Here is a 20,554-nt window from a genome sequence, read left to right as displayed (position 1 = left end):
ACCCATAAGGGTACTAAAATATAAAGCTTTCCCCTTTCATCCAGGGTCTGTCAACCTGTCATGGAGGTTTTTTTATTCGTATTTAACGTCACTCTTCTTCAAGCACAGGGACCCTCACAGGCTCCAGGGGCCCAAACAGGGTGCAGGCTGCACTGGGGCTTGAGGCTGGGGGGGTCCCCTTCCCGAGGCTGCTGGACCCCTCAAGGGTGTTGCAACCTCAGCACTGGATCTGAGTTGGGAGGCCAGGCGAGGCTCACTCCGCCTGCGTCCCCTCACCCCAGGGCCCTGTACCCTGCGTGGAAACCCTGGGCTCGGCGACTCCTCCAGACCCCTGGGGACAGATGACAGCAGCCATCACTGGGCAGCAGCAGGGAGGGGAGCATTTCACGAGGCCTGAGGCCTGGCAGAGCACCTCCCACGTGGGGCTGAAGCTCCAAGCCTCGGGCACCCTGTCGCATCAGATTCCAAGCACAAATTCAAAGACGTCATCCCTGAGAACATCAAGGTGGCGACTGTAGAGCCTGAACCTCAAGCCCAGGGCCCTGCTGAGAGCGGGATCACTGCGGCCGCACTGGCCCTGCCCACCGCCCCCAGGAGCTTCCCCGAGAGCCACTGAAATAGGACCGTGAATACAGAAAATGATGGAAAAGGCACTGACTGGGCCTGCAACGTCATTAAAGGAAGCTGTCGGAGTTCCCGTCGTGGCTCAGCAGCAAACAAATACGACTAGGAACCATGAGGTTGCGGGTTCGATCCCTGGCCTTGCTCAGTGGGTTGAGGGTCCTGCGTTGCCGTGAGCTGTGGTGTAGGTCACAGACGCGGCTCGGATCCCGCATGGTTGTGGCTGTGGCGCAGGCCGGCGGCTACAGCTCCGATTAGACCCCTAGCCTGGGAGCCTCCATATGCCATGGGAAAAAGACAAAAAAAAAAAAAAAGGAAGCTGTCATCCAGCCAGAAAGGCTGGCTGAAGGAGTACCACTGGAAATAGCCTTGGGGCAGAGGGAATAAAATGTACTATTTACACATCAAGGAGGTGAGACCCTAAGCCAAATCCATAACATACCCATTTCCCCACAGCAGGTTGTGGGGGTTTTTTTGGGGGGGGGGTATTGGGGGATTTTTTGATTTTTTGCTTTTCAGGGCCACACCCGAGGCATATGGACGTTCCCAGGCTAGGCATCAAACTGAAGCTGCAGCTGCCGGCCTGCACCACAGCCACAGCAAGACCAGATCCAAGCCGCGTCTGCAACCTACACCACAGCTCACAGCAACGCAGGACCCTCGACCCACTGAGCGGGGCCAGGGATGGAACCCACATCCTCCCCGATCCTAGCCAGGTTCGTTTCCGCTGAAGCACAGCAGGAAGTCTAAAACACAGCAGGGTTCAAGTGCAGTGACTTGATCCTCTCCTTCCCCATCTCCTTCCGCACTTGGCTCTCAGGTTCTCTCTGTGGTTCTTCCTGCCTCCCACCCAACCCCGTTCCCTCCCTGCACATGCTGGATTAGACCAGCCTTGAACGGGCCACCAGGCACCCCAACCCCACCCCCGGCCAGCCCACACTCCACGGCCCACAGACCTGGGCTCCAGCAGTGACCCAGCTCCTGCCAGCCCTTTGCTAGACGCCGCATCTTACTTAGCCCTGTGTGGGCTCAGGACCTTCACGGCCCACGGCCATCCGAGGATTGACCGACACGACCCTCCTCCCCACCTAACGAAGCCGGCCAGCCTCTTCTCTGCCAGGTTACAAGGGCTGGGTTGTTCTCTAACTTAGCATCGTGCACGGATTTTCCTCAAGCACAGCCTGCCTGGACCTAATGGACGGTTTCTTCAGCAGTGCTGCCTACAAAGATTCTATCTCATCCCTCTTATATGGGAATATAATGTTTACCCATCACGGAGACTTTGGGCCTGGGCCCAGAAGTGCTGTAACTGGCCAGAGAAGGACCTTAAAAGGGCAAGAATGGAGAAGCCCGGGACATAGATACCATCAGAGTGGCAACCAATGAAACACTCTAATAATGTCCAGGGACACATGCAATGAGGCACTTTTTTATTTTGGAGAAATACATGTGATGCACCTTGCAATCTAAAAAAGTCTGGGTGCGGTACACAGGCGTGCTTCTAAGAGGGGTTTTCTCTTTTTGCTGCCTAGGGTTATTCAATAGAAGACTCTATTTAAAAGCTGTTCTTGCTTGTTAGAGACTTTTTCCCCTCACCTCCTGGCTCTGAATCCACATGGCAGAAGACGGGTGGCTGCAAATTAAGATTTTGCAATATTAAGGCTAAGAGCGCTTCCCATCCACTCTTCCCCTGGAATACCTGCTTTCCCTAAAATCGGCACCGAGATTTGCTTCGCTTCTCCTCACTCGGTACATAATTCACTGCCCCCAGGTTCCAGTGCAGACAACGGTACCCATTTCCCCAAAGCTTTCTTGCACTAGTATTTCTGGCTATCTCGCCTACTTTTGTACACATCCTTAATTCTTAATTGGTTCACCTGTAAATATAGTTTTGTATGATGGTATCTTTGTGGGAGGGAGAGAGGCAAGCTGAGCTGGGGTCCAGATTTATATATTACAATTCCAGGGTTCTGCCACTCTGGAGCATGACCAGATATACAAACCTACGTGTTAAGGTGGGAAAAAAAAAAAAAGACGTTCTTAATATATCCAAGCATTTACACTGGAAACACTCAATAAATGTGCATTTTTCAAAGGTGTTTGGAGTCACAGAACGGGATGAACAAAAAATCAGAATGCAGGAAATCCATGCTTGTTCATGAGTGGGAAGGATCCTTACAAAGTCGTTCAAGGCTGTTACTCTAAGGAGGTGGCATGTAGGGGGAGTGAGGAAAATTCACTTACCCAAACTAGGTGATGACAGAACCCACTACAACCAAGTCTGCCGCCTGGAAAACAGTGGGTGTCCATGACCCCCAAGGGTCAGTCCCTGCAGACAAGGATTTGGCGGACAATGGCTGAACACACACTTAAATCTCATCTATGTCTCTCAGAGCTGCGACTGTGTTAGGGGTGATATACAGTCTCCGAGTGTTTCCTTTCATGTCGTTTTGGCATCACCTGCATCGACTGCAAAGACATACACATTTTCTATCCCCGTGTCTTAAGACTGTATGCACATGCCTATCATACGTAGCACAGACGTGTCCGTCCATGAAGGGCACAAGCATTCATTTGCTTCTTCTCCTGCAGTGCCTGGAGCGCACCTGCCACGTATGACATAGACGACAAATTTAAGGAACTGGCATTGGAGTGGAAATCCTCTTTGACAGATGAGTCGCTTAAAGGAACACCAACGAGGTAGCAGAGGGCTCTCCCTCCCTGCACAGGCTGTGCCCCCTCTGTCCGCTCTGACAAAGACGTGGAACCCCAGGGAGCCTGCAGGGTTCGGCCAAGGGCACACACAGCACCTTAGCAGTGGGACTGGAGCTGGAAAACTGGCCTCCTCAGGGGAGACACAGTTTATCATGCGGAACATTTTACTCCTGGTGATCTATGCTTCAGAAGGCAGTCTCTCCCCACCCCATACACACACCGTAATCTCACCGAGGGCAGATGCAAAGTCTCCTCTTTTGTACAGACGCTCCCCGCGTCCAGCGTCCAACATACGTACAATAACCCACCCGTGCTCTTAACTAACAAGAAGATGAGGAGGAAGCCTGGTGAGCATGTGGTTTTACACCTTTCAGGCAAAGACGGAGTGCAATTCTCCCTCTGACCCCAGGCAGCCCTGGTGACTTGCTTCTAATTATATGATGCTGTAGGAGTTCCCAACGTGGTGCAGTGCTTAATGAATCCGACTAGGAACCATGAGGTTGCGCGTTCGATCCCTGGCCTTGCTCAGTGGGTTAAGGACCCAGCGTTGCCATGAGCTGTGGTGTAGGTCGCAGACACAGCTTGGATCCTGCGTTGCTGTGGCTCTGGCGTAGGCTGGTGGCTACGGTTCCGATTAGACCCCTAGCCTGGGAACCTCCACATGCTGCAGGAAGTGGCCCCAGAAAAGGCAAAAAGATACACACACAAAAAAAATATGATGGGTCCCTCCTGTGGCTGGGCTGCAAAGAGGACCTATCTCTCAGGACACGGCCTTAGGAAGCGTTTGCCAATGTGTGGGAAGTCTGGTTACCCGAAGCCACCATCCTGGAAAGACCACAGTGAGAAGCCACCTGGAGATACACAGACACACCAGGAGCCCCACTGCCCAGGCCCCAGCTGTGTGAGTCTTCGGAGCATCACCCACAAGACAGGTGTGGTGATTCTGGCCTTGGTCTTTGAAACACAGCTGCTGCAGGTGAGCGGAACAGAGATGAGTCTTCTCCTAGGCGCCCGGCCTGAGACCCTGACGACAGAAGTGAGGCGTGGAACAGAGGGTTGCTTGAAGCTACTAGCTTTTCCCAGGTATTTTGTTATGCAGCATTAGATAACCAAAACAGATGGTTAAATGACGCTGGTAACAAACAACACTTTTGATAATCCCATTGCATCCTACCACGTTTCTGGGTAATCCACAAAACTAGATTTTTTTTCCGTTTTTTTGAAGTTTCACTGAAGTGTGGCTGATCTACAATGTTGTGCCATTTTCTCCTGCACAGCAAAGTGAGCTAGTCACACACGTACACACCCCTTCCCTTTCTTATGTCAGCTTCCATCTCGATCTATCCCAAGAGACTAGATATCGTTTCCTGTTCCTGTACCAGCACCTCATTGCTTATCCCATTGGAAATGCAATAGTTGGCATCTACCAACCTCAAACTCCCAGTCCCTTCCCCCTTTTAATTACAACTAATATTCGTCTTTTATGAGAAGTATTAGTTAAGTCTTGGAAGGCAGTGCAGAATACAAAGCCTAAAGCATTAGCTCCTGCTTTAATTTTATCATTAACTATCTTTTTAATAAACACTTGCTCTGAGCCAGCCTTTGTGCTAAGCACGTTACATCTAGTATCTCAGGACACATGTCCTACACGTAGCTGTGATACGCACGAAAGCCACGAATCTCCTTTCAAGGTGGGCAGCACCTCTAGGAGGTGAGTGTTAGCAAGACCCCACGTCCACAAATGAGGAAACTTGGGCGAAGAGGTGTTGATGGCCCTAAGATCCCGCGTCTGAACCAGGAATTGAATCCAGTTATGAATGACCTTCCATCAGATACAGGCTCCCTCTAATTTTGATCTCAGGCCATCGGTTAAGTTCTCTGAAGCTCAGGTTGGTCACTGGTAAAGTGAGGTGATTGTAAATACTCTGCCTGCCTCATAGAAGTCTCATAAGGACCATATAAGAAAATAAGCAAAGTTGAACATTGTAGTCAAATCTATAAAAAGCACTCAAAATCAACTAAATTTAGATTTCTACTTTTCCAAAAGGCTTCCCAATGAATAAATATTTAATCTGTTATTGTTTCTGACCTATGTGTTGCAAAGTCCATAAAAACAAATTAATTTCAAAGACCAAGGGTGCTTTGTTTCAATGAGTTTAGAGGAAAATGCTATTTCTTGAAGCATGATTTAAAAGCATCCTTAGTTTCCGATGAAGCCATTAATTACTCAAACCCTCTGGAAACAAATAATTCAGAGCAGTGGTTTTCAATTTTTTATCTTTGGGGGCCTAGGCGGTCCCCCCTCAGAGTTGTTTTCTTTGAATCTATTTTTTTTTTTTTTTGTCTTTTTTGCTATTTCTTGGGCCGCTCCCACGGCATATGGAGGTTCCCAGGCTAGGGTCCAATCGGAGCAGTAGCCACCGGCCTACGCCAGAGCCACAGCAACACGGAATCCGAGCCATGTCTGCAACCTACACCACAGCTCATGGCAACGCCAGATAGTTAACCCACTGAGCAAGGGCAGGGACCGAACCCGCAACCTCATGGTTCCTAGTCGGATTCGTTAACCACTGCGCCATGACAGGAACTCCTGAATCTATTTTTAATAGCTAGTACAGGAGGAAATAGTGTCACATGTGCTTTTGTTTCTGGGGAGAGAAGTGACACCTATTATTAGATTCGAGGAAGAACGCAAGACTCGGGAGAGGTCAAAAGCCACTATCCGAGAACGTAAAGAGAAAACAGAGATGTGAGGTGTCATCTCCTCTGATCATCCTGAAAGTGAAACCTGTCCGGCCTGTGCTAGAGCCTTCCAAAACAGTTGCCTACAATTCCGTCTCTGGGGGAATTCAGACATTTGGAAAGAAATCATTTTCCTGCAATTTCATGTCCCCGCTGGTCTGAATTCCAGTATCTACCACACTTGGTCTAAATGTTACCCCTTGGTGTTTAGAACAAGGCTAAACTCTTACCCTTATTCTCACCCTTAAAATATCTGAAGGCAAGTAGCATGCTCTCCCCTCTTCCCAATTCCTCTGACTGTCCCCAAAGACAGTTTCCTAAGGGTTCAACACACCCTGTGTGTGACCAAGACTACATTACAATAGAAGAGTGTCACCAACCTCCTTATGGGCCCCAGGGGTGTATAAAAACAGCCTAAAGTTTAACGACTCCTTGGCTATGCACCTGGCATCCTAGCATTCCAGGTATTAAAGCCTGGCGCTGCCCCCCAACTCCTCACCACCTAGATCCCTAGATGAATGAATGAATGGACACAAATTAAAAGGGCTTGAGCATTTGGGATCAGCAAAGAGGGTTCTAGATAAAGAAGGAAATGGCTATTTTATTGTCACATCCCTCAAGTCAAAAAACTGGAACAGATAATACAGAGGATCCAATTCGGGTTGGAAAAAGGAAGTGAGTATTCGCACAGGACCAAATCAGAAAAAACTTCCCGTGATTCAGGGAGACATTTAGGCTTTTTTTTTTTTTTTTGTCTTTTGTCTTTTGGCCATTTCTTGGGCCGCTCCCACGGCATAGGGAGGTTTCCCAGCTAGGGGTCGAATCAGAGCTGTAGCCACCGGCCTACACCAGAGCCACAGCAACGCGGGATCCGAGCCGCGTCTGCAACCTACACCACAGTTCACAGCAACGCTGGATCCTTAACCCACTGAGCAAGGCCAGGGATCGAACCCGCAACCTCATGGTTCCTAGTCAGATTTGTTAACCACTGAGCCACAACGGGAACTCCCATGAATTTTTTAAAAAGGAATCAAAACCTGTACTGTACCCATGTCCCCCTATACACACCCCCATCCCCCTACACACACACACGCACCTCAACACCCCCACCAGAATCCAACACAATACCAAGGAGCTGAAATGCAGCCCTTTTTGTGAATTAACATGTGTTTTCACTTGGAAATAAAGAACAAAAGACCGACACAGTTTATGAGCAACACATAATAGCAATATTGTGCCTTTGCAAATCTCTGAAATAAAATTTCAGAGTTCTATCTCCTTTTTAATTAAAAAGGCAATATGAATTCCGTCTCCTTTTTAATTAAAAATTAATATACTCTCAAGGTTCCTTTCAGTTGGATCTTCGTCAAGCTAGTTTACCTTCTTTTCCCTTCTAAGGTGGATTCTTCCTTCCTCCCTTCCCATTTCTCTGGTATTACAACAATTAGAGTAGGTCAAGTTCATGACCACTTCTTACTTCATGCAATTCTGCCTTCTCATGTGTTCCTTTTCCCACAGGCAAAAAAAAAGGAATTCATGAACAGTTTCCCCTTGACATTGTTTTACTAACAGAATTAAATTGTTTAGTTGGTCCTGTTGCCAGAAGTGTGTTCTACACCAGAAATCTCAGTGCCATTGCGCAGGGACCAAGCCACCCAGTGACTCCAGCAAACAGGCTGATGGCCTTGGATACTTGGCAACTGCAGGTGGCCACCACTTCTGCCGTAACCCAGCCAACGAATTCCTATATCAGATCATGTGTATTTATTTATTTTTTTCTCTTTATGGCCATATCTTTTTATGGCATATGGAAGTACCCAGGCTAGGGGTCGAATCTGAGCTGCAACTGTGGCCTACACCTCAGCCACAGCAAGGCCAGTTCCGAGCCACATCTGCAGCCTACATCACAGATCACAGCAACACCAGATCCTTAACCCACTGAGCGGTGCCAGGGATCGAACCAGCATCCTCATAGACACTATGTCAGGTTCTGAACCTGCTGTGCCACAGTGGGAATTCCAGTTTGTGTGCTTTTTTTTTTTTTTTTTTTTTTATTTGCTTGTTAGGGCCGCACCTGCAGCATGCGGAAGTTCCCAGACTAGGCGGTCGAATTGGAGCTGCAACTGCTGGCCTATGCAACAGCCACAGCCACAGCAACATGGGATCCAAGCTGAGTCTACAACCTACACCACAGCTCTCAGCAACGCTGGATCCTTTAATCCACGGAGCGAGGCAGGGATCAAACCCACATCCTCATGGATACTAGCTGGGCTCTCGTACTGCTGAGCCACAACAGGAACGCCTGGCTTGTGTGCTTTTAATTTCATTTACTTTGAATAGGTAATATCTTTGAAAGGCAAAAGAAGAAAAGTCCAAAGACACGAAAGGACTTGAATCTTGTCCCCGGCCACTGAGATTCTCTAGGGAGCAACTACACAAGCAAAAACGTAATTTTCCACAAATCCTCACACTGCACACATTCTCTTGCGCCTCGCCTTCCTACCTTTAACTGTGGGCTATCATCCATACCGTGAAACAGGGAGAGCCATCCACGGAGGTATCCTGGAAACCACAGAAAGGGTTTCAAGAAGGAGGTTGTGGTACATCCACCACGAAAACAGTGTCGACGGACCTCAGAAAACTATACATAGAACTACCCTATGACCCAGCAATCCCACTCTTGGGCCTGTATCCAGACAAACCTTCATTCATTTCATATGCACCTCAAATGTTCATTGCAGTACTATTCACAATAGCTGGACATGGAAACAACCTCAATGTCCATCAAAAGATGAATGGATTCAGGAGATGTGGTATATATACACAATGGAATACTACTCAGCTATAAAAAAGAACAAAATAATGCCATTTGCAGCAACATGGATGGAACCAGTCAGAAAGAGAAAGACAAATACCATATGATATCACTTATATCTGGAATCTAATATACGGCACAAATGAATCTTTCTACAAAAAATAAACTCATGGACTTGGAGAACAGACATATGGTTGCTGAGGGGGAGGGGGAAGGGAGGGAGTGGGATGGACGGGGAGTCTCAGGTTAACAGATGAAAACTGTTGCACTTGGAATGGATAAGCAATGAGATCCTGGGAAGGGGCACTGGGAACTATATCTAGTCACTTGTGATATATGTGTGACAGGGTCTCTTTGCTGTGCAGTAGAAAATTAACACTGTAAACCAACTATAATGGAAAAAATAGAAATCATTTTAAAAAAATTTTTTTAAAAAAGAGGTTGTGCTCAGGGGTGCAAAATGCTTCAGTGAGATGAGGACTGATCACCGGATGTGACAAAAAAGAGGCCAGTTATGCCTGCGGCAAGGGCTGTTCCTAGGGGGTGGGGGGCGCATATCTGATTGCAGTGGATTCTAGGGAGAAAGGAGGGAAGGGCGCCTGTGGACAGCTGTGTCAGGCAGATGCACACAGACGATTCCTACGGGCCGGTGCTGAGAAGGGCAAGCGCTCACTGGCTGTGGCTGGGGTCTGAGAGGCAGCAATCAGGAGTGAGCCTTTAGAGCTGGAAGGCTGGCCGCAGAGCGTAAGGGGGAGGCAGCTGCAGGGGCACCGTCCCCAAGCGGGGGAGGGAAGGGGCCCAGGGCACATGCGGAGGATTGGCCCGGCTTCCCACGGACCAGCGCCTCCCAAAGGACGGGCAGAGGCAGGTATGCGGCCGCAGACGCGGGCAGCGCAGGTGGATGACGGGGTGAGGGCGCAGATCTAAGGCATCTGGCTCTGGCTTCTAAAGTCTCCCTTTCAAAAGCGGTCGGGGAGGCGGGGAGGAGAATTTGGGCGGGTGGGGAGTCTGCGTCCAGAGGAGGAAGCGATCAGGCAGGTGCGAGAGCTGGACATGCCGAAGGGGGTCACATGGGCCAAGCGGGTGGTGGAATTTGTGGTTAAGCCCGCAAAGCGGGATCAGGGAGGATGTGGGTGAGGTTTTCTCACCCACGTGAGAATACGCGTTCAGCAAAAAGGTGTTAACTGGGAAGTGGTGTTTCGGAGGATGTGGTCAATAGCGTGATGGATGGACAAAGGGCAGATCTGGGTCCCCGGTATGGGAGGAGCCTGCGGAGGTGGTGACCCCTCCCAGTTACACCATGTTACGTGGCAACGATGGAGAGAAGGTCTAAGTCCCTCATCAGGTACTTAGAGCGCAGCGCGGGCCATTGTCCTGGGAGGGCCAAGCTCGTCCAGCAGGCCCTCCAAGAAGGGCAGGCTCGTGGGCTCCGAGAGGCTCTGCCACCGGCTTTTGGGCAGCAAAGCGCCCCGAGCCCTGCAGCTTCGGGAGACGGGCTCTGTGCACAATGGGAAGAGCCCTGGACACGAAGGCAGCCCCAACCTTGATCATGGCTGGTTGCAGGGTCCTGAGACCCCAGGAAAGGATGTGGCTGAGGGGTGACTGGCCTCCCGCCCCTTGGAAACTGTGTGATACCAATTAAGTGTGGTTCTGACCCCCGAAGTCTATGATGCTTCATTACTGCAGCACAGAAAACTAACATGAGGGAGCAAGAAGCAGCAGAGGGAAGACCAGTTGTGAGGAAGGATTAGGGGAACTGAGCTGAGGGGGGTGGGAACTGCGAGGCACCTTCAGAGAGAGCAAGGGAGCAGCCTGCCTTTACCTCTGAAAGGTGTGCTGGGTGCCTCACCAGGTGGGGGCTCCAGGGAGAGAGGGGATGCTACCTGGCAGAAGAAGAGCTGGTGAAACAGGATTTGGAGGCAGCTCTCACTGGCTGGAAGCACAGGCCCCAGGCGGCTGTGGGGATGTCCTGCCACCCAGTGTCATTTGGAACCACAAACGATGGGGCTGGGTGGTTTCCCCAGGGACGCAGGTCCTGCACCATGGCACCAGCCAGGACGTTAGCATGTTTGCTGGCCCTCCCAAAGGGCCCTCCGCTCAGGTCCCAGAGCCAAAGAAAAACACAGCTACCTGAGCAGGTGCTCCACCTGAGGACAACTTGTGTAAGCTTCCCGGAAAGGATGCAGCAAAGGCCCCGAAGCGGGGGACTGGAGAGCTGGAATGCAGACTCAGGGAGAGGGAGGCGACAGACAGAACTAGAAAGAGAACCTATAAATCTGAAAGCAAAGCAGGCTTCTTTTCTTCCTAGGTGCTGACAGGTTGAGCAGAGGACTCTGAAACCCTTAATTAAGAGATGAGGCTTCAAAGTGATTTAAAATGACCCCCAATCCTAAGAAGGGCTCATGGGTTGAAATTAAGTGCACCACAGCGGGGCTGGTGATTCTTTTCCCTTTGAGCCCAGCTACTCCCATCTGCAGCTGGACAACCTTGCAGCCATCTCCCGTCATCCCAACAGGCGTCAGAATTCTCAAAACAAAATTAGATTTAATCCGGAGAGTTACTTTATCCCCTCAGGAGAAAGGGTAGAGAAGGACAGATTTTTTTAAAAAATCAAACAGAGGCTGTTCTAACACCAAAAAGGGTTATTAGGTTTAGGGTTAGGAAAAGCCTGGAAATCATTTGCACAAACCTTTAGTTAATAAATGCAAGATGCAGTTGCCACCTCCCCACTGTGCAATTTTTATGTGCTGCTGGGCGGCACTTTATCGGCACTCCTGGCAACAGAAAGGATGCAAAGCAGGCAGGGTCCTTCAGCAAACAGCGCTTTCCTTAGCTGTACCAAAGCATCCTCTTTTGTTTAACTCCTCCTGTTGTCTTTCCAGAGCCAGTCCTGAAAAGACAGCACATGGACGGGAAAGAGTCCCTTCAGGGCTTGTTTTCTGCCTTTGATGCATCTTCCCTACCTATTGAACTCATGACTACAAGGGAAACCAGCCAGAACAAAACAGGCAAAAGAAGGAGAACGGGGCGGCTGCAACACTGGTCCGCTCGAAGGCACTGTTTCTGAGCAAGCGAGAGAGCTCAGTATTAATTCGTCCCTATCGAGGACAACGATCTTTTCTATGAGCTCTAACCCTTGTGTTTGCGTGTGATCTCTGAGCAGTACAAGAAGATCAGAGGAAGGCTTTTTGACAAAGGCAACCCCAGCCTCTTTTTTTTTAAATTGAATTAAATTTAAATAATGTAGTTCTTGACAATCTTTGAAAGTTCCACGCGTTTTCTGTCACCCACGCTAATCCTTTCTGCCTCTACCTGAACACGGCCTCCCGCACTCAGTGGGAACCACTAGCTTGTTCTCCGTCTCCGTGCGTCTGCTGCTTTTTTGTTTTATTCACGGGTTGGTTTGGGATTCCGCATATAAGTGAGGTCATACGGTATTCGTCTTTCTCTGACTTATTTCACTTCACACCATTCTCTCCAGGTCCACCATCCACGTGGCTTCGAATGGCAAATTTTCATTCTTTTTTTTTAATACCAGCCTCCTTCTCGAGGCCCTTCTTCATCTGGGTGCCACAACACCCCTGCGGAGGGTTTCTCCCAGCCCCCTGGGCTCTCCTCAGTCTCCTTGGCCAGTCCCTCCTTGTCACCAGGACCCCCGACTCTCTACGTGCACTCTGCCACCTTCCCGCCCACTCCCCACCCTTGGCCTGCAGCCGTCCCGAGACCCCAGGGAGGAAATCGCAGCGTTGTACCAATGACGGCAGCCTGGGTGTTCTCTGCTCAGTGTTTCCTCCCCATCGAGGTATTTTTCCAGTACGCAACATGCCAGCCCTGCCTCTCCAGAAGCTTATGTGTGGAGCCTGTTCTAGACGTGCAAGTGATACTCGCTGATCAAAACCAGCACCAGGTCTGCGGAGGGGACGTTCTCTCAGGACTCTACGGGAAAGCGTAACAATACTCATTACACCTGCCATTTCCGAAGGCTCCTATTCCCTGGATACATCCACACGGTCGTTACCTCATTTAGTTTTTATTCCAACCCCCAGTAAGCTACTACCATTTTGGTTGATAAAGAAATGGACACTGATACATGTGGAGTAAATCAGCCTAGAGTGCTCAGTGAAGACAAAGGATGCTAAGGCTGACCCGTCTGCCTCCAAAGCCCATACGCTCTCCTATGAACCCAAATACCTTCCAGAGCAGAGAGAGATTTCCTGCGGAACTCGTTCCGACCAGTAATGAGAGCAGAAAGCCGATATGGAGGGCACCGGTCAATCACTCTCTGGAATTTTTTTCTTGGGGACTTCCTCCTCTCTCTCTCTCTCCTGCTCTATCTTTCCCTCCCTCCCTCTCTCTCTCTCTGTTTCCATTTTAAAGGCCACACCTGCAGAATACGGAGGTTCCCAGGCTGGGGGGCGAATCAGAACTGCAGCTGCCGGCCTACACCACAGCCACAGCAACAGCAACACCAGATCCAAGCCACATCTTCGACCTATGCCACAGCTTGCAGCAACCCCAGATCCTTAACCCACTGAGCAAGGCCAGGGATGGAACCCACATCCTCATAGGGACAATGTTGGGCCCTTAACCTGCTGAGCTACAATGGGAACTCCCTCTTGGGCAGTTCAAAGGCAAAACGATGCCTTGTGCAGATTTTACAAATCATAGAATCCTTTACCCCTCGTGTGGGGTAGCCTAATATCCGGGACATTATAGATACCCAGGAAATATTTGGTGAAGGTTAGTGAATAAATTTACATGCAAATTCGCAACCCTTTCAGAGGACAAGATACTGTTCCTTTCTTCTATGGGATCACACAGGATTTAGCTGGGGGGAGAGCAGATAAGCCCAGGTAGGTATCACACTCATAGTGGGATTCCTCAAAGGAGCAGCGAAGGGATGCCCATCACACACGCTCCACACCCCCGACCGAGGGCAATGATGGGTTTTAAAGACTCCGTTGTAGGGTGGTGACCACCAATGCTCATATCTATCATGTGAAGCCTCAGAAGCCTTTGACCCTTGCAGCCTGGTTCCCTGAGCCTCTGCTCCACCACTCTCCCTCCTTTTATGCACGCCTCTAACGAACAGACAGTGACCCCTACAGAGACACAGGCTCTGTTCCTAATTCCAGGGATATGAAATGAGGGAGACTCAGTCCCTGCCCTAATGGGGGCAGAAGCGGTAATAGGAGCGAGATATAGAAAATAAAGGCACTGAAGAATTAGAGGAGCTATGCACATCTGCCGTGTACAGTGAGGAGCAGCTCAGAAACAGAAGCGGAAATTCTACCTAAGGACAGGGAAAAGGGGGATCAGGAAAGGCTTCAGCGAAAGGAGCTTCCAGGGACTGCTTAGGAGCCCCCAGCTGGGGAGGAAAAGGTGTAAGATAGGCAGAGAAAAAAAAGGTTCCCAGGAGTTCCTGTCATGGCGCAGTGGAAGCGAATCCGACTAGGAACCATGAGGATGCGGGTTCGATCCATGGCTTTGCTCCATGGGTTAAGGATCCGGTGTTGCCGTGAGCTGTGGTGTAGGTCACAGATGCGGCTTGGATCCCGAGTTGCTGTGGCTCTGGCGTAGGCCGGTGGCTACAGCTCTGATTCGACCCCTAGCCTGGGAACCTCCATATGCCACGGGTGTGGCCCTAAAGAGAGACAAAAAGAGACAAAAAAAAAAAAAAAAACTGTTCCCAGATAGAAGAAATGCACCAAGCAGAAGTGCAGAGCTCTTGAACCACTGTGTCTTACAAAGACTTCCAGCAGGTCAGTTTAGTGGCTACTTTTCACTGTGAAGAAATGGCCATCTCTCAAAAACATAATTCGACTGAACACAAGAGACGTGTCCTGGTGCCTTCCTCTTCTGCAGGTGGCACGAGCCTTTTTTTTTTTTTTTTTTTTTTTGGTCTCTCCTAGGGCTGCATCCACAGCAGATAGAGGTTCCCAGGCTAGGGTTCCAATCCGAGCTGTAGCCACAGGCCTACACCAGGGCCACAACAATGTTGGATCCAAGCCTCATCTGTGACCTACACCACAGCTCACGGCAACACTGGATCCTTAACCCACTGAACAAGGCCAGGGATCGAACCCACAACCTCATGATTCCTAGTCAGATTCGTTAATCACTGAGCCACGATGGGAACTCCGAGGGCTCTTTTTTTTTTTTTTTTTTTAATGCAGAAATTCCCAGGTCAAGGATCGAACCTGCATCATAGCAGTGACTCCAGCCGCAGCAGCAACAACAATGCCAGATCCTTAACCACTAGGCCACCAGGGAATTCCAGGTGGCCTTTGCTTGCCGCTGCGGGTCTCCCCAGGCTGTGCTGCTTCTGGACAAGTGCACAGCAGGGTTTCTGCTTCAGCAGCTTCAGATGAAGCTTCCCCACTCCTGCCCTTTTACCCTGGGACAGCAGCCTTCGTCTTCTCCCTCCAGCTGTCTTCTCCACATCCCACCACCATCTCCTCTCTTGGGTGGAACCGTCCAAGCAGCTCATGTGTACCTAGCTGCCACCTCTTATGTGAGCCAACAGACCTCACTGAGGTCGCAGTGGAAAAACAAGCAGAGATGTGATGCATCATTAAGCTGAAGCAAAACAGCGTCTCCGGGAGTTTCATACGTGTGTCTTTCCCGTGTTCCTGAACCTTCAAAACGAGAATTTGAGGTAAATGAGCAAGGGAGGATTTTGAGTCCTTGAACTCTGTATACTTCCCCCCGTTCTGTATTTATTTTGTACCCATCACTTAATCTACACGAAGCAAAGTCTGCAGGCAGGAAAGTCTCTCTGAAAGATCATGTGAGCGAATGATTAAGATTTCGACGTGTACTTCTGCATCTGTGCTGCAAGCTTATCCCGGGAGAAGTATCTTGGAAAGACAGTATTTCCGAGTCTAAATGTCAAATCGGGTTCAAAAATAGCCCACTAGAGTGTTTCCCCTCAAGCAAAGCAAATCCCCCTCCAAGACCAACATGTTAGGCGTGTGCAAAGTTTAAAACAAGGGCGGATAACGCTACAATAAAACACCAAACACTGGCAGCCAGTGGAAATTTATGACCAGCCACGGACTAGGGGATTCTATTTTCAGCACATTCTTCCCAAACAAGGGGACTTTCTGCATGTGCAAAGAGCCAGCCTGAAGAGTCATCAAAAAGTAAATATCACATGAAAAGATATCCAAAAATAGAAGTTCGGCTTGAAAAATGCTAATGTTTTTTTAAAAAAAAAAACTCAACATAATCATATTTCACCACCGCCCACACTCATGGTTTCTCTTTTATCTCCTTTTCAAAGCTCCAACGTCTATGTACCTCTAAGAACCACGGTTGCACTTCACTTTCACCTTCGGCACGGTCCCCTAGAGTCAGCAAGGATCTTAAGCATCGCTTCATCCAATGCTCTCATTTCACCCATGACCAATCTGGCCATTTCTATGGAGCATCTGCTACCTAGGAAGCAATGGACCAGGGTTGGAGGAGAAATTCTACTATGAAACCTACATGACTGCATGAATCATTCATCATCATCCATTTCACTTCTGCTTTCAAGAAGTTCCACATTTATTTTAGGAGCCTGATAAGGTATCCACACAGAGTAAAGCAGACAAGGATATCTGTAAAAAGACTAATTCAAACCAAGGGCAACGCATAGATGAAGTTATTTTAACAGGTGGCATGTTACAGGATCTGGCGTAGATCTGAGGAACGGATGTATTTTCACGAGACCTAAGTTATCTTCCACAGATGGAAGTGTTGGTATACGTTCATAAAGAATCAAGAGTCAGTATGTCTCAGAAGCTCTGAGACTTGATGTGGGAGCCTCAATGGAAGAAGTGTCTGAGGTTGGAAAGGCATAGGATCTGGAGTTCCCGTCGTGGCGCAGCGGAAATGAGTCCAACTAGGAATCATGAGGTTGCGGGTTCGATCCCTGACCTCACTCAGTGCGTTAAGGATCCGGCGTTGCCGTGAGCTGTGATATAGGCTGGCGGCTACAGCTCCAATTGGACCCCTAGCTCCATGTGGCTCGGGTGAGGCCCTAGAATAGACAAAAAAAAAAAAAGACAACAACAACAAAAAAATTAAAAGAAAGGCATAGGAGTTCCTGTCGTGGTGCAGTGGTTAACGAATCCGACTAGGAACCATGAGGTTGCGGGTTCGGTCCCTGCCCTTGCTCAGTGGGTTAACGATCCGGCGTTGCCGTGAGCTGTGGTGTAGGTTGCAGACGCGGCTCCGATCCCGCGTTGCTGTGGCCCTGGCGTAGGCCGGTGGCTACAGCTCCGATTCAACCCCTAGCCTGGGAACCTCCATATGCGACAGGAGCGGCCCAAGAAATAGCAAAAAAAGACAAAAAATAAAAATAAAAAAAATTAAAAGAAAGGCATAGAATCTAACCAGGAGGAGAAGTCTTATTTTTTCACCATTTTTTTAACAGCACTTTGGTGTAAGTGGAAATTATGACGGGAGAAAGTAAAGAGAAGAGAGATTATGTAATGAAAGCATTTCATCCAGAATTGCTTCAGAGGAGGGCCTCCCAACACTGAGCGTTGCACAGTAAGGATGCTCCTGATTGCAAATGGACCCCTCAACTTCCACAAGTCCGTCACCTTATTATCTCACGTGAAGAAAGAGGCCCAGAGACAGGTACTCCCAGGATGCTAATTCAGTGGCTTATCAAATCCATCATGGAGTCTTTTCCCCTCGTTTTTTCCTATTCTGCCATCCTCAGCACCTTGAGTGGAAACTCTCTTCACGCCACAAGGGAGCTTCTGCCGTTCTTGGTCTCACACCACGTACCACAGCTCCCAAATAAGAAAAGAGACTATTTACTCCCTGGGTTTTCTTTTTCTTTCTTTCTTTCTGTCTTTTCTAGGGCTGCTTCCTGAGGCATATGGAGGTTCCCAGGCTAGGGGTCGAATCGGAGCTGTAGCCGCCAGCCTACACCACAGCCACGGCTACGCAGGATCTAAGCCACGTCTGCGACCTACACCACAGCTCCCCAGCAACACCAGATCCTTAACCCACTGAGCAAGGCCAGGGATTGGACCCCCTCCTCATGGATGCTAGTCGGGTTCGCCAACCACTGAGCCACGATGGGAACTCCCTCTCTGGGTTCTAAGAATGAAGCTCCTTCCCAGAAGCCCTGCAGCTGACTCTTCATGAGCTACAGCTTGATCGTGTTCTCAGCCCCGAATCAATCGCTGACAACGGAATAGGGTCACTAAAGCTAATCAGGATTTCATCACTGAGTCACGGGTGGAGAAGTGAACACCCCAAGTTGTGTCTGTCTGGCAAAGATAAAAGGAGACTGACTTCCCAGCAGGCATCCATGCTGTTAGGTGATCAGAGCTATTCCCAACACCCTTTTCTGGGAGAAGGTCAAGTCAAGGCTTCTCTGTTTTCAGAATAATGGCTGGTCCACAAAGGCTGGAAAAGATGAAGGCTACGATGCCCTCTAGGCAGCAACAGGCCTGGTTTAATAGACCAAGGTCTGGGATTGGTAGTTGTGCATTTAGTTTGGGGTTTCTGGTAAGGAACCCCTGCACTGTTCTCCACAGAGGTTTCACCAGCTTACATTCCCACCAACAGTATAAGAGGGCTCCCTTCTCTCCACACCCTCTCCAGCATTTACTGTTGGTAGCCTTTTTGATGTTGGCCATTCTAACTTGTATGAGGTAATACCTCACGGTGGTTTTGATTTGCAATTTCGCCAATAATTAGTGATGTCGAGTATCTTTTCATGTGCTTTTTGGCCACGTGTCTGTCTTTGGATAAATGTCTGTTTAGATCTTCTGACCATTTTTGAATTGGGTTGTTTGTTTTTTGATATAAAGCTATATGAGATGCTGGCCTATTTTTGAGATTAATCCCTTGTCAGTTGCTTTGTTTGCCAAGATTTTTTTCCCATATGCAGCAATCCCAATCCTGGGCGTCTATCTGAAGAAAACCATGAATTCAAAAAGTATATAGGCCCCTCAATGTTCACCGAAACACTGTTTACAACAGCTGTCACATGGAAGCCACCTAAATGTCCATCAGCAGAGGACTGGATAAAGAAAATGTGGTACATATCTACAGTGGAATATTACTCAGCCATTAAAAAGAATGAAATAATGCTATTGGCGGCAACATGGATGGACTTAGAAATTATACTAAGTCAGAGAAAGACAAACATCATAAGATGACTGATGTGAAACCTAACAAAAATGATACAATAGAACTTACAAAATAGAAACAGAATCAAAGATTTCAAAATGAAACTTATGTTTACCAAAGGGGAAATGTGGGGGCGGGGGATAAGTTGGAGGTTGGGCTTGACAGATGCACCCTACTACATATAAAATAGACAGATAACAAGGACCAACTGTATAGCACGGGAAAAATGTACCCAAGACTGTGTAATAACCTATATGGGAAAAGAATCTGAAAAGGAACGGGTATATATATATGTATAACTGATTTACTTTGCTGTACACCTGAAATAAACAAAGTGTGTAAATCAACTACATCACGATAAAAGTTTGAGAAAAGCTTTTGGACTGGGACCTCAGTTTCTTCCCATCCTGCTCTGTCTGCCTTGTGTTGGCAGGAACCCCAACACCTCATGAACCACTCTTGGGCCCTAGGAAGGCAGGTCTTTCCCAAGGCACGCCTCCCACCTGTCACATAATGCCCAGAACATAGACGAGAGAACGTCTCCAATCCATTTATTATTTTCTCAGTCACTGGATTCCATAACATGACATCAGAACTCTTACTCCCTCAGGGAAGGTATGTTTTGGGGAAGGCCACCGTTCCATCCTGCGTCAAGGGGGTATCATCTGCGGCCCAAATCAATTTCCATAATCATATGTTGCTATGTTGTTGTTTTAGGAAGAAAATGATGATGATGTTTTGTGAAACCACACCTTTTTTTTTTTAGCCCCTGTTTTTTACTTTATGATAAGAGGGAATTAGACACAAAAACAGAATGAGTCATGCCATTGCCACCACTTCCCTTTCATTTTCCTTCCTGTTTTCTCATTGGAGGCTGCAGAGAAGGTCACTGCTGGGCTCACTAGATTCTCAAATCGGGCTTAGATACAAGGGCTGAGGAGACCTTCTGTCCTTCACTCAGCAAATATTTATTCCAGATACTGTGCTAGAGGAAAAAAAAAAAAAAAAGAAAATCCAAAGCCATGGGGTCTCACGAAGCAGCTGTTAAAAAATGGTAAAATAAATACAGTGATGGACATGGAAAGATGGCCAAAAGAAATGCAAATCTTTATCTCGAAGCACTGCTTACACTAGTGTGTGCCTGTATCCATCCAGATATGCTTTTATTCATTACTCAAATATACACACAGACACATCTTGGGGTGGGGAGTGCTATTTTAAGCGAACAAAAACACCTGACTGCAGTCATCTGTCTTCGAAGGGCTGGGAGGAGCAGGAGGGAGCAGGGGGGATGGTGGGCAGAAGGGCAGGATTCACGCCCGGGGTGAATAAGTGTCTACACAAACAGAGACCAGGGCTAACTGGTCACAAGGTTTTCATCACGTCGCATGACAGACCATCTTTTCAGAACCTGGGTTACTTGTCCTACTAGATTTGAGCTTTCCTGCCACGCACCTCATCTGCACATGAAAAACCTAAAAGGATATAGTTCGCATCTTCAAGGAGCGCTTATAGAAA

General features: G+C 48.6%; 1 protein-coding gene across 13 annotated transcripts in view; it reads right to left on the bottom strand.

Moving 5' to 3' along the window:
- LOC102166310 (uncharacterized) overlaps positions 1 to 20,554 on the bottom strand; it is a 671,646-nt gene that overhangs the window by 632,693 nt on the left and 18,399 nt on the right. The window contains exon 3 of one of the 13 annotated variants that reach the window (XR_014817237.1): positions 16,196 to 16,333. The exons of the other annotated variants lie outside the window; for them this stretch is intronic. The gene's annotated coding sequence lies outside the window, so the exon portion shown is untranslated. The remainder of the gene's footprint in view (positions 1 to 16,195; positions 16,334 to 20,554) is intronic. 13 annotated transcript variants of the gene reach the window in all.

Source organism: Sus scrofa, chromosome 10 (assembly GCF_054392235.1).
Source record: "Sus scrofa isolate SSC_HxYL_T2T_F1_AM1 chromosome 10, Sscrofa_HxYL_maternal_Yorkshire_Landrace_v2.0, whole genome shotgun sequence".
NCBI lineage: Eukaryota > Metazoa > Chordata > Mammalia > Artiodactyla > Suidae > Sus > Sus scrofa.
Note: the sequence above shows the minus strand (reverse complement) of the source record. Positions and strands in the feature narration are given on the sequence as shown.